This window comes from Peromyscus maniculatus, chromosome 1 (genome assembly GCF_049852395.1).
Source record: "Peromyscus maniculatus bairdii isolate BWxNUB_F1_BW_parent chromosome 1, HU_Pman_BW_mat_3.1, whole genome shotgun sequence".
Taxonomy (NCBI): Eukaryota; Metazoa; Chordata; class Mammalia; order Rodentia; family Cricetidae; genus Peromyscus; species Peromyscus maniculatus.
Genome location: NC_134852.1, coordinates 71,754,748 through 71,770,274, shown reverse-complemented (window position 1 = coordinate 71,770,274; position 15,527 = coordinate 71,754,748). Strand labels below are relative to the sequence as shown.

The 15,527-nt window shown below is 39.5% G+C and overlaps 1 pseudogene; it reads right to left on the bottom strand.

The window, feature by feature from the left end:
- Positions 1–7,324: 7,324 nt before the first annotated feature.
- Positions 7,325–8,818, bottom strand: LOC102912340 (protein farnesyltransferase/geranylgeranyltransferase type-1 subunit alpha pseudogene; annotated as a pseudogene).
- Between the last annotated feature and the right edge of the window lie 6,709 nt (positions 8,819–15,527).

Genomic DNA, 15,527 nt, shown 5'->3' with positions numbered 1-15,527 from the left:
TCCACCCTATAAAGTTTATATACAGTACTTAACAAAGAATTTTCTCTTTGTGGGGAAGCCAAATTGTATAGACCATGCTAGAGGTAGGCTAAGAAAAGGTGTCCCAGGTACAAATGTAGTGTGAGACACAGTAGAAAAGCTGGAACCAGATCCATCAATTCAGTCAGTTGTGGGAAAAAGATGGGGAGCTCCACTGAAGAGATCGAGGGAGATGGAAGTGGAATGGTTTAGGGAGAATGACTGAGGTTTTTCTTTTCTGTCTTTTTTTTTTGTTTGTATTTGGTTTTTCGGTTTTTTCGAGACAGGGTTTCTCGGTGTAGCTTTGCGCCTTTCCTGGGACTCACTTGGTAGCCCAGGCTGGCCTCGAACTCACAAAGATCCGCCTGCCTCTGCCTCCCGGGTGCTGGGATTAAAGGCGTGCGCCACCACCGCCCGGCTTGTATTTGGTTTTTCAAGACAGGTTTTCTCTGTGTAGTTTTGGTGCCTGCCCTGGATCTCACTCTGTAGACCAGGCTGGCCATGAACTCAGAGATCCACCTGGCTCTGCCTCTGGATTGCTGGGATTAAATGAGCAATACTGCCGCCCCATGTGAGTTTTTTTTTTCTCCAAGCCAAACTGTATCCAGCTTTATTAAAGATACTTTCCATAAACAAACATGGTTTTTCAGGCAGGACATGGGCAGACAGTCATTAACAGTATACAAGAACTTCCAAACTCCCTTCTTGTATAGACTACCAAAATCAGAAAGCCACTATAAAACCTGATGAGTCTTCATTTGATGCTTTGAAAAGGGGGAGAGCTTAGAGTGAGGGCTGACAGTTCACATTGAGGATGTTGTTTAACAACTTTTCACAAGCCGACCCTGACTTTCGGGAAACCAAAGGAACATGGCAGAATTATCAATCTGAAGATCCACAATCATTTATAGAAGGAACCGCTGCTCTTTTTCTTTTTCTTTTTTTGTTTCTTGCCAGTTTTTCTTTTTTTTAAATTTTATTTTACAATACTATTCAGTTCTACATAATAGCCACAGATTCCCTTGTTCTCTCCATTCCTGCCCCCTCCCCTTCCCCCCAGCCCACCCCCACCTCCTCCAGATCAAGGTCTCCCCCGAGGACTGGGATCGACCTGGGAGCGCTGGGAGTCTAATTAGTGAGAAAGAGGAGGGTTTATATGAGCGAGAATTGTTGAAACCAAGGTTGGATAAAGCACAGGGACAAATAACCAAACAAATGGAAACACATGAACTATGAACAAAAGGCTGAGGGGCTCCCAACTGGATCAGGCCTTCTGAACAGGTGAGACAGTTGATTGGCTTGATCTGTTTGGGAGGCATCTAAGCAGTGGTACCAGGTCCTGGGCTCATTGAATGAGTTAGCTGTTTGAAACCTGGGACTTATGCAGGAACGCTTGGCTCAATCTGGGAGGAGGGGACTGGACCTGCCTGGACTGAGTCTATCAGGTTGATCACAGTCGTCAGGGGAGACCTTGATCTGGAGGTTTTTCAACCTTACAGAATTAGTGCCTTTCATGCATTCAATTGTATCTACCATTGCCATTTTTAACAAAAAAACAATAATGATATGAATTGGTCAAATTTACCAACAGTCTCATATACCTGGGTTATATTTGAGGTTAGTATCTCATTAATGGTGAACTTTTTGACAATTGTTCAGAATGCATGACAATGACCTTTCAAAATGCTACACAAAGTTTATCATCTCTGTAGTGTGGTGGTACTGTGTTCCCCAAAATATTGTGTACCCTAATAAATTTGTCTGGGGTCAGAGAACAGACAACCACTAGATACAAAGGCTAGAAAATAGTGGCACTCACACTTTCTAGCATTCCAGAGACTGAAATACCTCTGGATCTCTGTGAATTCAAGGCCACATTGGAAATAGCCAGGCATGGTGACTCATGCCTTTAATCCCAGAAAGTGAGCCTTTAATCCCAGGGAGTGATGGTAGAAAGCAGAAAGGTGTATAAGGCATGAGGACCAGGAGCTAGAAGCATTTGGGTGGTTAAGCATTTGGCCTGGATAAGCTTTCAGGCTTCTAGCAGCACAGTTCAGCTGAGAGCCATTTGGATATGAGGACAGAGTGGCTTCTAGTCTGAGGAAACAAGACCACCTGAGGAATTGGCCAGGTGAGGAAGCTGTGGCTTGTTCTGGTTCTCTGATCTTCTTCCACCATTTCACCCCAATAACTGGCCTCAAGTTTGATTTTAATAAGAACTTTTTAAGATTCATGCTACACTGTAGTCCTATTTTTAATTATAGGATAATTGTTCAGGAATTTTCCTTATGGTTCTGCCCATCCATTGTATAAAGTTTGTTTTTTTTTTCCTATGTAGATAGAATAATGCTAATCTTTGGATATTTTTGCAAAAGTATAGACCAGTTAAAGGGAGATGCATATGTACCTGAAAAAGCAAGCACAGAAAATTAGTATACAATGTAAGCAAAGGAAATGCATTGCTGTAGAATCCTTGGGAGGTTTTATTGCTGTATAACACAAAAGTGATATCTACCAAGGGTCTTCATAAACAGTACAATAGCTTTTACCTGTAAAAATTCAAAAGTACATGAAAGATAAAAGCAAATGCAGATTTAGGACCTAACATTGGAAATTGTCAATTACAGTGCTAGCAGGTGGGTTACCTCCCTAGTAATTATTGACACAGTTGTCCTAGAGCAGTGGTTCTCAACCTTAAGGTCACACAAGTGACACTAAGTAGATAAAGTGGGAGTAAAACTAGAAAACATGACATTGGAAAAAATAAAGAAGTTGGGAGAAAGAAGAAAATACAGGAGAGTACTTAGTGGGGGTTTGTAATAGATATGGTTACAGAGGTCATTATAAGAAAATAGTTTGAGGAAAAAAACCCGAAGAGCTGTGTTATCCATCAAGTACTTGAAGGAAGAGCATGTCTAATAGAGAGGAAAATGTGTGTAAAGACCTTGAGGTGAATTACGCAGTGCAGAAAATTGTTCATTATGAAACAAAAACTAGACACATTTAGGTTTTGAAAAGAAGAATGGCTATTCCATCAGGGTAACGAATCAACTATTTAGCTGCTAGGAGAAATTGACTGTCAGTTAAATATGTGGAAACATGCACATGGTGAAGTGTGTGGGCCTTTCTTGAGAGCATCATGAGAATTACAACCCCTGAATGTGGAATAATTTCTTTAGACAAACTGACATCCTACCCAAAAATCACCTACATTGTTGACAGAGATACAACTGAGCAGGAGACCAAGTGTGATACTTGTGAAAAAACCTAGAGCACATACAGAATTGAACTAATTGGTGAAGGAAAGAGCTCCAATGAACACATTGCCTTCAATGAACTGGTAACCAATCTGGTCTCCAGAACCTGGGTGAAGAGAGAGTCCAAGGATATCTTCCGGGCCAAAACCAGATTCACCAATGACAGTCTGACCAAGGTGCCCACCATTGCCCTGACAGTTGGTATAGGCACTGTCATAGATGTGACATAGGTGACAATCCTGTTCACAGGAGCCCACAAAGTGTTCTATACAAGGACAACAAGAAGTGCACACCACATCTGAACTATGTCTGCCTTCTAGCAGTGTCCCCATACTATGTTTGTGTGTGACAAGAAGTCCACCTTGGGGCTGAAAATGAAGACAGTCAAGTATGTAAAAGGCTTAATGCTTGTTTATGACATGTTGGTAGACCTCATTCATGATAACAAGAAGAAATTTCTAAGAAAAGACAGTCTTCTAAGAAACCATACAGCAGCTACCATTTGCTGCCACGTAACATCAAGTACTTCAGGTTCCAGTCAGGTTTTTCTATAAATTATCTGTAGGAAATAGGATTACTTCACTTCAATCCACATGATAGCTGCAGATCTGTACATTGAATCTATTCTCTTTGGCTGTAAGGCTAGGCTCATATACTCCAGGGAATTCAACTATGGGGAGAATTTTTCATAATTCTTTCACCTTCTCTTTCAGTACTGGAAGTGGAACCCAGGGCCTTCCACATGCTAGGCAGGTGCACAACTAACTGTGGTATTTCTTCAGCTTTCTGCCCACTTTTTTATTATCTTTGTAATAACTATAGAAGATCTCCAACAGCTTTCCTTTTGTTATACTTAATTTAATACTTCTCAGCCTTCCCTAAACCTCTGCCCCATATACATGTCCAACAAATTCCTATCAAGTAGTCTTATTTGTATGTGCATTTGTTTTCAAATGAGTGGAACATAAGGCTTCTGTACATTGGACACAACCTTCTTGGAGTCTTGAGAGCCAGTCTTCCATAATCCTGTCCATTGAGAATCCTTGTTCTAAAGAACATGTGTCCAGAGCCTAAACTGCATGCAAGGAAGCAGCCCTTCTTCAGTACCATGTGTTCTGGAAGGAAGCATATTCCTTGCTTCCATTGCCCAGATGTACTTTTCTTTCAGTCACTGCTGGACTTTCCATGACTGGGGAGGCCTCTCTGGGTAAAATTGAGCATGTGAGGCTAAGATGGTGGTGTTCACTGATTAGATCAAAGGTTTCAAATTTGCAGCCATGTCCTGCATTTCTCTCTCAAAATTTCAAGAGGAGAAAAGTCGAAGCCCTTTACCAGTGGATCTGTGTTTTGCTCAAGTATTCTGTATACTCTGCAGTAGGGAGGTCCAATGATAGGATAGACATTGCCATGGTATCAGTGTTTTAAGTCAAAGGTGGGGTTCTACCAAGCATTACACTGTACACATGCTATGTACTTTAAAATCTCTGAGGTGAGTACCAAGTTTATACAAATAAGAATGCTAGTTGTAAGGTTCTGAGCTTACTTACCAGGCCAAGGTCACCTATTGTGGCCATAGGGAATGAAATCAGGCCAGTTGAGAGGTCCATAGCAAAGCTTAAACTTTGGCAGTTTTATTAAGAGCAATCAGATATTTTTATGTTTATCAGAAACATAATATAATGGCAATTGCCAGGACCAATACACTTGTTGTTGCCAGGATACAACAATGTTTGCAAGATATACAGGGTAAACAAGATGAATGTCTATGACCAAATGTCAAGCTTCTATATTTCCTTGGCTACTGAGGGAACATAAAGAGAAACACAAAGTTGACTGAACACCTCACTGCCTGAGGGAATGCATCAGTCTCTCATCCGGAATCCTAAAGCAAAACTTGACCAAAAATTAATGTTTTATTTTAGCTGCTTTCGGTTTCAGTCTATGAATCTCAACCTACTCACTTACCTTGAACTTGCTCCTTGTTTTCACCAGTCTTATCCAGAGAATTATTCATTATGTTTACAGACACAGGTATATGGCATCATTTTGTCGTTTCCATAGATTAGCCCTCCTCTTATTCATAATAGTTTATATCCAATGAAATTTTATCCATTCCAAATTTTGGTAGTGTGTCAAAAAGCATTTTTATGCATCCACTTTTATATTGTTAGAAACAATAATAACAGTGGCCTAAAGAAATTGTTTACACTGGTATTAATGAATGTTGTGGGAATAATCAACCACTTTCAGACTGGATTAAACTCCAACTCTACAAGGCAAAATCCATATATGACAGTGATATCAGACTAAAATTTTATGACTATGGAGAACATAGGTCATAAAGAGAACTTACAAATACTGTGCTGCTAGATGGACACAATATTGCACCAATTCCAAATGACTTATCATTTTACCCATAGATCAATACATCTGTCAGCCTTCATTTGAGAAACATCTGTTTAAAATAGATGGTGATAAACACAGAAACCCACAACTGGACAAAGTGTGGAAAATAAGTGACTACAGAATGCTCAGCCCTAAAAAGAAAATATACACAGCATTTTCTGTCTCAGGGTTTTTGCTAATTGGAGAAAATGGGGTACATAGAATATAAGAGCCATAGATTATGTATGACTACAAGGAAATATCAGGACAATGCAGGGAAGCTGTCCATATGACTTCACAGTGATTGAGACAGCATACTCAAGACATGTGTAAGCCCATACCAAACCAAATCCCACCATAAAGTGGGGAATTTGGTGCACATTTCCACTCCCAGATTTGTAGATGTTGGAAATGGTTAGATGCAGAGAGAGGCAGAAACAATTTTATGTAAAATTGTGTCCTTTGATAAACTGACCACATGCCAGTAGAGGACCACATGTCCAGAAATATTTGGCTGGCACAAAGTGATATTCAAGTTTTTTTTTAAAAAAAAAAGTAAAAATGAGTACAAAGTTGATTAGACAGAGAATGGGTATAGATCTGAGACGTGTTTTGTGAGGGAGAGAATATAATCAAAACACATTTTACAAAGCTCAAAACACAAAAAATAATTTAATTAAAAATTAGTTTTGCTTGTTATCTGTATGACCTTCTCTCCCAAGCCTGTTATCATCTACTCGATTTTTAGTCTTTATACTTTCCAATTTGTGTTCTCTCATTAAGGGAATTTCACACCATATTGTATTTTTCTGTTTTGTCATTTGAACTTAACATAGATTTGAGCAATGCCCAGTCTTTGTTAAGTACAAACTGCCATAAGATCTCAAACTGCTTCTTAATGTGCTTTTTGGGAATTTGCATATATTATTTAGAAAAAATATTTCAACACTTTACACAATTTTAATTAAGATACCCGCTGTGGTGGCTGTTCTTGGTTGTCAACTTGACTACATATGGTAATAACTAAAACCCAAGTGGTTGGATGTGACTGTGAAAGATTTTTAAGTGAATCAGTTGAAGTTGGAAGACCCATATTCAATCCAGATCTTTTGATGTAAGAAGATCTACTTTTAATCTGGGTCACACCTTCTAGTGGCAACCAATATAAAGATCATGGAAGAAATATGTCTTTCTTTTTTGCCTGTGGCCCTCATTCTGGCTGGCAAGTCTATTCCTTCAATGTAGGAATAGTAAGCCTACTTTTTCAGGATTCTGGAAGAAACTGAAGACCAACTGAGACATCAAGCCTCATGTACTGAACAACTACTGGATTCTTGGTCTTCCCATTATTAGAAAGCCAATGTTGCTTACAGTAAAAAAAAAATGGACCAAGTCCCATTTTAACAAGTTTACATACATTTCCCTCACCACGATCACCAATTTTATAGCAATATTTTCTTCCTGATTCTTTTTTTTGCGCCATTTTTTTAAAAATAAGGCAACACTCTGTTTTTTGAGCTGGCATGAACCTCTCTATGCAGTCCAGACTGGCCTCAAACTTGCAGCAATCCTCCTGACTCAGCCTCCCAAGCACTAGGCTCCTTGTTGGTTCTAAACTGCTAGAATGTCCCTTGTACACAGTCAAAACCAAACGACTAGGGTGCTGTCATTTATAGATCCATGTGTTTTTATTATAAAACCCTTCTTTTAGCATTAGTTGGTTACAGTGATAGCAAGATACCATGAGCATGGCACAGCAGCTCTAGTCAACAGTTGCAGTCCCTGTTTAATGCACCAGACTGAAGTCACCACAAACCAGTAACAGGTACCTTCAGTCACTACCAGCACAAAGCCTGGCACACACACCTTCTGGGAGGAGTTGATTCTACAGGACTGGATTAAATGTTGGGAAGACTACCAAAGCAGCCGTTCCTTTATGGGAAGGCCTTTACACGCCCCCCCCTCCAATGACCTTGCTTTACAAGAATTGACTTCTTAGAGCTAGTGTGAAGAGCATCAGCATTCAGGAGTATCCTACTTAGTTCTTGTTAAAAACAGCACCCGGGCAACAACTTTAGCGCACAGGCAAGGGATGGTCGCTCAAGTTTTCACTCCTGTGTTAGAGGCCCTTAGAAAGAAAGCAGCATCCACTTCGACCAACACTCTCACTGCTATACATTTGTTGGTATGTCCCTTTCTCTTCTGTGTTTATTCTGAAGGGATCTTCCAATATATCTCCAATATTCCTTTCTTATAGTGTCCTTTTCTTTAGCTAGGATCTCACATAACTCTAGTGCTTTATTAAGATTGTCCTCCTTGTTGTCACATTGGTTCTCTAGCATGTCTTCATAGATATCCACAAGAAAGGCAATTAAGTAGGGGGAACTGTGACTTGGTTGTAAATCAAGCAATTGATTTAACAGCTTAGGTTATCTGGAAAGACCTCAATCCTGCAAAATTCCTTTCAGGTAGTTCCATGCACTTTCATTGTGTGGTACTAACTTGATCATTTCCAGAGTATACTGGACTTTTCTCTGCAACACAGCACTGTCACTGTAGCCAGTGGTATTAGAAATGACGAAGTGTCTTTGGTTCCAGACAGAGTTATTTCTCACATCCTCTTTGAGAAGCTGGTCTACATACTGTAGCTCATTATCCCAAAGTCGAAATTCCTGAATGACCCACTGCCAGTGCTCCCAGGCATGGTAGTTCTTTGCGTCCTGGTTGAGGATGTCGGCGATGAACTCGAGCTCTTGAGAGGGGTGTCTGAGACACTCCACCAGCACTCTCCTGTGGTGCCAAATTTGATAGTTTTTGGGCTGCTCCTCAATTATCGCGGTGATGTAGTTAATTTCCTCCTGCAGATCCTTTTGAAGCGACCGTAAGAGAACTCTCCGAAAATGCCACACTGTATAGCTGGCTGCGTTTAACTCAATAGCATCCCGGATGAGCTTAAAGGCTCGTTCACTTCTTTCATCGCGCTGCAGGACAGCTCAGAAGTAATCATAAACATCTCTAAACTTTTCACTGTAGATGATCTGTACCACTGGATTAGGGCCATCATTCTGTGGGACTGGGTCTATATCAACCCATTCTGCCCTGTCCCTGTACAAGACATAGGTGGGCGAGTCCAGGCTCAGAAACCCGTTGTCCAGCATTTTAGATCAATTACTGTACTAATGTTAAAACTTATTTCATGCTAATTTTGAATACAGAGTACCCAAGGCTAAACTTCATGTATTTGCCATAATCTTATTAGACTAATCAGAGGGTGGCATTATAAAGTGAGACCTAATCAGGCATGGTAGTTGATCCACATAATCTCAGAATATAATAATCTGGCACTGGAGTTTGGCTGTGAATTCAATAGTAGATTGAGCTAATGAATGAGATCCTGGTTAGTGTGATGCTGTGGAGTGAGATTATGTCTTTAAAATTGAAAAGTATAAAGCAAGACACCCCAGGCCCCAACATCCCATTAAAGTAAAAAAGTTTGAACACGATATATTCTCATTATTACTGCCTTTTATGATCTAAATCCTGCCATCTGACAGCAATTCCTGTTTCTGAGTGTATTTATTCCTCCACTTGCAAATATTCATAACCATGACTGTACATACATATATAATGAAGCATGAGTGCTAATCTTTACCCCAGCATCACATGAACAAATCTAATACCAAATGCATTGAGCTACTATTTTATTTTCCTTAAATATTCCTCATTACCTATAATTAATTTGACTCCATTAAGTAGGTCACACTCAGCAAAAACACCTGCATAAGACTATCAGAACTGCCCCTGCATGTGCCCATGAAAACACCTCTACCAACCACATTGAGGGATATCATACATCTCCTTTAGTTTGAATCTTCACTTGTTTACTCATTTCTCTGGTTCATCTACCTATGTCCGTGATTTCCTGCATTGAGACTATTCGTGTGTTTAAAGTAAACTCTCACTGTTTTGTCTTGGAGTCTTCCTGGGATCACCTAATCAAGTCCTTTCAAAAACTTATACGCAATCAATTTTTGTTGTATAAAATCTTGTGGAAAAAATGTTATCAAGCATACCCTATTTCATTGTCATATAAAATAATCCATACATCTGCCTTATATCACCTGACTCGCTCTTAATCCTTGTCAGCCCATACTTGATTTACTCTCTCTGTTCTTTACTTCTTGTAGTGCAGCATGAATGGAATTATGTAGCATTTTGCTCTTGACAGTTTGATTTTCTTGCTTATTATATTCCCCATAGTGAATTGAATCTCATATTTATTGAGATGTGCATTGTGCTAAGACCTAAAGGTAGGTTGCAATATGCTTATTGGATTATTGGGAATCTTCACAGATCCGTGTGTGTGTGTGTGTGTGTGTGTGTGTGTGTGTGTGTGTGTGTGTGTGTTGTTTGTGGTTCTTTGAATGAAAACGACCCCATCGGCTAATAGCAATTTGGCAGTATTAGGAGGCATGGCCTTGTTGGTATGCAACTCTCAGCTTTTTCTTCAGTGCCATGTCTACCTGTGGGCCACCATCCTTCCAAACATGGTGGTAATGGACTAAACCTTTGAACCTGAAAGCATGCCCCAACTAAAAGTTTCCTTTATAAGAGTTGCTGTGGGTCATATTATCTCTTCATAGCAATAGAACATTGACTAACATAAAAATTTGTATCAGGGATGGTGGTATAGCTGTGACAGGCCTGGCAGTGATTTTGTTTGGAAGAAGTGAACTTTGGCACTTTGGATTAGAAAAGCAGTTGAACACTTTAAGTAGAGTTTAATGAGCCATACTAGCAGGAGCATGGAAGACAGTTGTGCCAAGGGTGACATGAACTGTGGGATGCAGCTCAAGAAGCTTCAGAGAAGAAGTTTTGCATGTGGCCAAGAGATCATTCTTGTAAAATTTTGTAGAAGAATGTGACTGTATTCTGCCCTTGTCCATATTATTTGCCTGAGGCCAAATTGAAAAGTTATGGATTAACAGCTTTGGCAAAAGAGATATCAAAAAAGCTTAGTATTGGTGGTGTTGTGTGGTTATTAGTGGCCAGTTTTTGTGGATCTATAATGAAAAGGAGAAAGCTAAGCAAGGAAAAACATAAAATGTGCAGTTCTTGGAGAATAGAGCTACCAGGAAGTAAAAACAGATTGACAAAAATACTTATGCTAATTGAAATAAAGGAAATGTTAACCTCAGAACAAGATCCTACCCAGCTTAGCTTCCACCTTGTGATAAGGAAATAAAGGCAAGTGAAAAGGAATTAAAAAGAAAAACCTTGGGCTCTGGCATTGTGGGCATACCTTTAACCCCAGCACTCAGGTGACAGAGGCAGATGGAACTCTGAGTTCGAGGCCAGACTGGTCTACAGAGCAAGTTCCAGGACAGCTCAGCTTGGGCAGCGAACGAAACCATCAAAAACAGAAAGCAAACAGCAGAACTTGGCAGCCTCTGCCACAAGATCCTGGCTATAAAGTTAAGGATACAACAAAGGGGTTATGGAATCTCTCTGTAACTAAGGCAAGTTGCTGATGCCAGGAATATATAAGGTCTGTCCCAGTATGGAGGCCTTAAAGGCTGAGCATGAAGCTGAAAAGGTAAAGCCTAGATTGCTTTGGATACACCAGGATGTTGGAGATGCCAGAGTTGTAGAATACCTATGGTGGGAACTTCCTGACAGAGAGTAGAACCAGCCCAAGAAAAAACATGTATGTTGCAGTCAGCAAAGCTGAAAGGAGTTGGAGAGCAGTTTGATATCAGACATGGAGATGCCAGGTTTGGTATTTGCCCAGCTACAAGATTGTTTGTTCCTTTTCTTTGATGATCCTCTCCTCACCATTTGTCCTATTTAGGGTTACTATTACTCTAATAAAACAACATGACCAAATGAGGAAAGGGATTCTTTGACTTGCTCTTCAGCATCACTGCTTATCATTGAAGAAGTCAGACAGCAGTTCAAACAGGGCAAGAACATGGAAGCAGGAGCAGGTAGAGAAGCCATGGAGAAATTCTGCTTAGTGGCCTGCTTCTTTATTTTTTCATTTTCTTTTTTTGTCTCCAACCCCAGTAATGTTTGCAGTCAGGGTTTTACGCTGTACATTTTCAGATAGATTCTCTGCTTCCCTCTATTAAATGCCAGTCGACTATTGAGAGGTTAGACTCTTGTAGCTTGAGTTTTCCTGCCTTGCCCACAGTCAGGACAAATCTTTGTCACCCGCCAGTCCCACAGCCGCTCAGACCCAACCAAGTAAACACAGAGACTTATATTGCATACAAACTGTATGGCCATGGCAGGCTTCTTGCTAACTGTTCTTATAGCTTAAATTAGTCCATTTCCATAAATCTATACCTTGCCACGTGGCTGGTGGCTTACCGGCATCTTCACATGCTGCTGGTCATGGCGGCGGCTGCAGTGTCTCTCTGCCTCAGCCTTCTGCTTCCCAGAACTCTCCTCTCTCCTTGTCCTACCTACTTCCTGCCTGGCCACTGGCCAATCAGTGTTTTATTTATTGACCAATCAGAGCAATTTGACATACAGACCGTCCCACAGCAGACTCTGTCAGCTTAGTTACTGTTTCAAGAATAGCTGTTTCTGCTGCTGTTCCACTGTACATCAGAAATCATCGGTCCACTGCCAGTTCAGCTGCCTTCGAAGAAAGAGGCACTGTACCTTTTCTGGATTGTAAAGGCCACTTCAGGAATGGTGCCATATGGTCCTGGCCTCAGAAGAGGCCTTTTGTTAAAGCCACAACGACACTAGTCTTGGCAAGAATCAGTAGTCCTTTGTTTCATATCCTGTCTGTCCATTTTGTCCTGTTTGTCAGCAGTTGATTTGAGGATGCTTTGTTGTACAGTGGCTAACTTTTGTCACAATGAAAGTTAACTCCATATGCAGTTTTTTCATTGCCCATATTTTCAATATGCCTCATAATCATAAAAAGAAGAAAATTCTAAATTATTAAAACATTTTAAATGCCATATTCTGTAAATCTCTGAAGGGTTTAAAGATGACCTGTCTATCTAAAATATATCTGCTCGATCTTAAAAACATACCTAATATGACAAGTTTGATTGTAATGTCTAACTACTAATTTTGTTTCTTTATATCATAATAGTTGGTAATAATAACATTCAAGCATTAGCAAATTGTATTTCCTTGTTAAATGATTAGTATAAGTACAATATCTTGAACAAGATTAGAACTATTCATATAGCATCTTCTAACAATATCAATCTCAATATATATAATTTGAATACAATATACAAAAATCCAATCCAGTACAAATAAAATATCACCATATATTTGCAATTCTTTTTAGTTACCAAAAAGTCTACAGAATGGTCTGGATTATCTCTCATAAAAATTGTTGCAAATTTTCTTATAATATAGTTATATTTACCTACATTTACTTACTTTCTCTAATTTTCATTCATGGGATTATGATATAATTACATTTCATCCTGAAAACATTCCCACATATTCCTTATTTTTTCTTTCAAATTAATATTCTCTTTTTTATTATTAAAGCACGCAGATCTATATGTATACATACAGATGTGTTTCTAAATACAGCACACTCAGTCAGTATAATATTACTTGTATGTATGTTTTAAGGGCTGACCATTTGGTAATGGTTAACCAACCAGTGTGCTCTTCTTTTTTTGTTTTGTTTTTTACTCAAAAAGCACTTTATTTAAAAAAATAAATTAAACTATAAAATATCTTTACAAAACATTAAGTACTAAGAAAAGTTCATGGTAACCGAGGCATTTAGCACACACCTGGAATCTCAGCACTCAGGAGACAGGAGGAGCAAGGGTACAACATGGGGGTCAGCCTGGGCTACATATATAAACACTGTTTCAGTACAGAGACAAATTCATGTAATTATTTTATAGATCATAAAAACTAAGCTGATTAAACTGGGAAAGAAAAATCTCTGAGGAACTTAAACTCCTGTCTAAATCTAAATCAGCAGCTAGTATCCCAGCATTCAGGCTAGCTGGCAACTCCTGACTCAGCATTCCTGTTCCCAGAATTCTCCTCTCTTCTTCTCCTGCCTATACTTCCTGCCTGACTACTAGCCAATCAGCATTTTATTTATTAACCAATTGGAGCAACACATTCACAGTATAAAGAGTGATAGCCATAGCAACTGACTAAAGGGTCACAAGATTCTGCTTTATCTACTGGTTGGAGTGTTTTAGATTTCCAATAGATAGAGTTGGATAGAATCTTATATCACAATTGAAAATTAACATTTATCCTAAAAGAAAAAAAATAAAATATAAAAATTTTACAAATACGTAAGAATAACAATTACGCAAATTGCTGATCTCATACATGTTTAGTGCCTATTCTGGAAACTTTTGGCCATGATTTTTACAAGACAGTCTTCCTTTGACCTTTACTCTCAGAATTATGATCCTGTACATTGTTGTAAAAGCATACTGATGGTTAGTTATATGGTCAGAGCTCAAAAAATGGTTTGGTGGTTAAGATCACTTGCTGCTCCTTTAGAAGAACTGAGTTCAAAGACCAGAACCTACGTGGTAGTTCATAACTCAATAATGCCAGTTTCATGGAATCTGATGCCTTAATCTGACCTTAGTGAAATGCAACTAACATAAATGCTTCCTTTCTGAGGACTAGTTTTCATGGTACCAGGAGGAATTATGAAAATTCCAAAGAAGGCAACCAATATTCCTATCTTGTTATGACAACTATGAATAACATCAATGGTCATTTTGGCTTGACAACCCTAAACGTTCAATGGTGGCATGCACATCTTGGTGGTAAGCAATGACTCTCTATTGTACTTAAGACCTGCTCAACAAGAACTATGTCATGCCTGCTACTGGAAAACCAACATAAGCACTCCATGCTAGTGATGTCATGATTATTGTGCAGAATTTATAACCATTAATTTAATAAACTAGTCATAAGCATCTCTCCCATTACATATAGAGAAATGAAGTCTTCATTCCTTATCAAGAAAACTTCATTGTGAAACAAAAATCACTACAGAAAATCAACTGATCAAAACAGAGTGGTAGAACATAATCCCAATGGATACATCTACAAAATACACTTGTACCTGTGTCTTAGGGAGTATTGCAGAAGAGAGGTCAGGAAAAGTGTAGGAGCATGTAGATCAAGGAATATTATATGAGATTGTATCTCTTAGAAATATCAGAAATTATGCCCGTGAATTCTCTCCAACATGACTGCCCAATGTGTTTGTTTCTTAAACTTACAGATTTAAGTAGTCTACCCCATCCCTTGCTGCTTTGAAGGCGTCAGTCCCCACTTAATTTTCTCTGAGGGGCTGTGTTATACAGTACATAAGGAGGCATGTATAATTTCCTTTCATATGTAATCCTCTCTGTGGGTTCTTGCCTCTGATCTCATTCTTTCCCAACATTGAGATTTGAGCACTGAATGATTATGGCTTTTTTAATTTCAATTCACCATATTTTTTAGCTTTTTAAAAATTTTATAATTTAATTTAATTTTACATATCAGACACCAATTCGCCTGTCCTACCCCCCCCCCCCCCCCCCCCCGCCTTTCCCCCAGTCCACTACCCATTCCCATCTCCTCCAGTGCAAGGACTCCCCTGGAGATTCAGCTCAACCTGGTAGATTCAGACCAGGCAAGTCCAGTCACCTCCTCTCAGGCTAAGCAAAGTGTCCCTGCATAGGCCCCAGGTTCCAAAGAGCCAGCTCATGCACAGAGGACAGGACCCAGTCCCACTGACTGGATGCCTCCCAAACAGATCAAGCTAATCAACTGTCTCACTTATGCAGGGGGCCTGATCCACTTGGGGGCTCCTCAGCTATTGGTTCATAGTTCATGTGTTTCCAC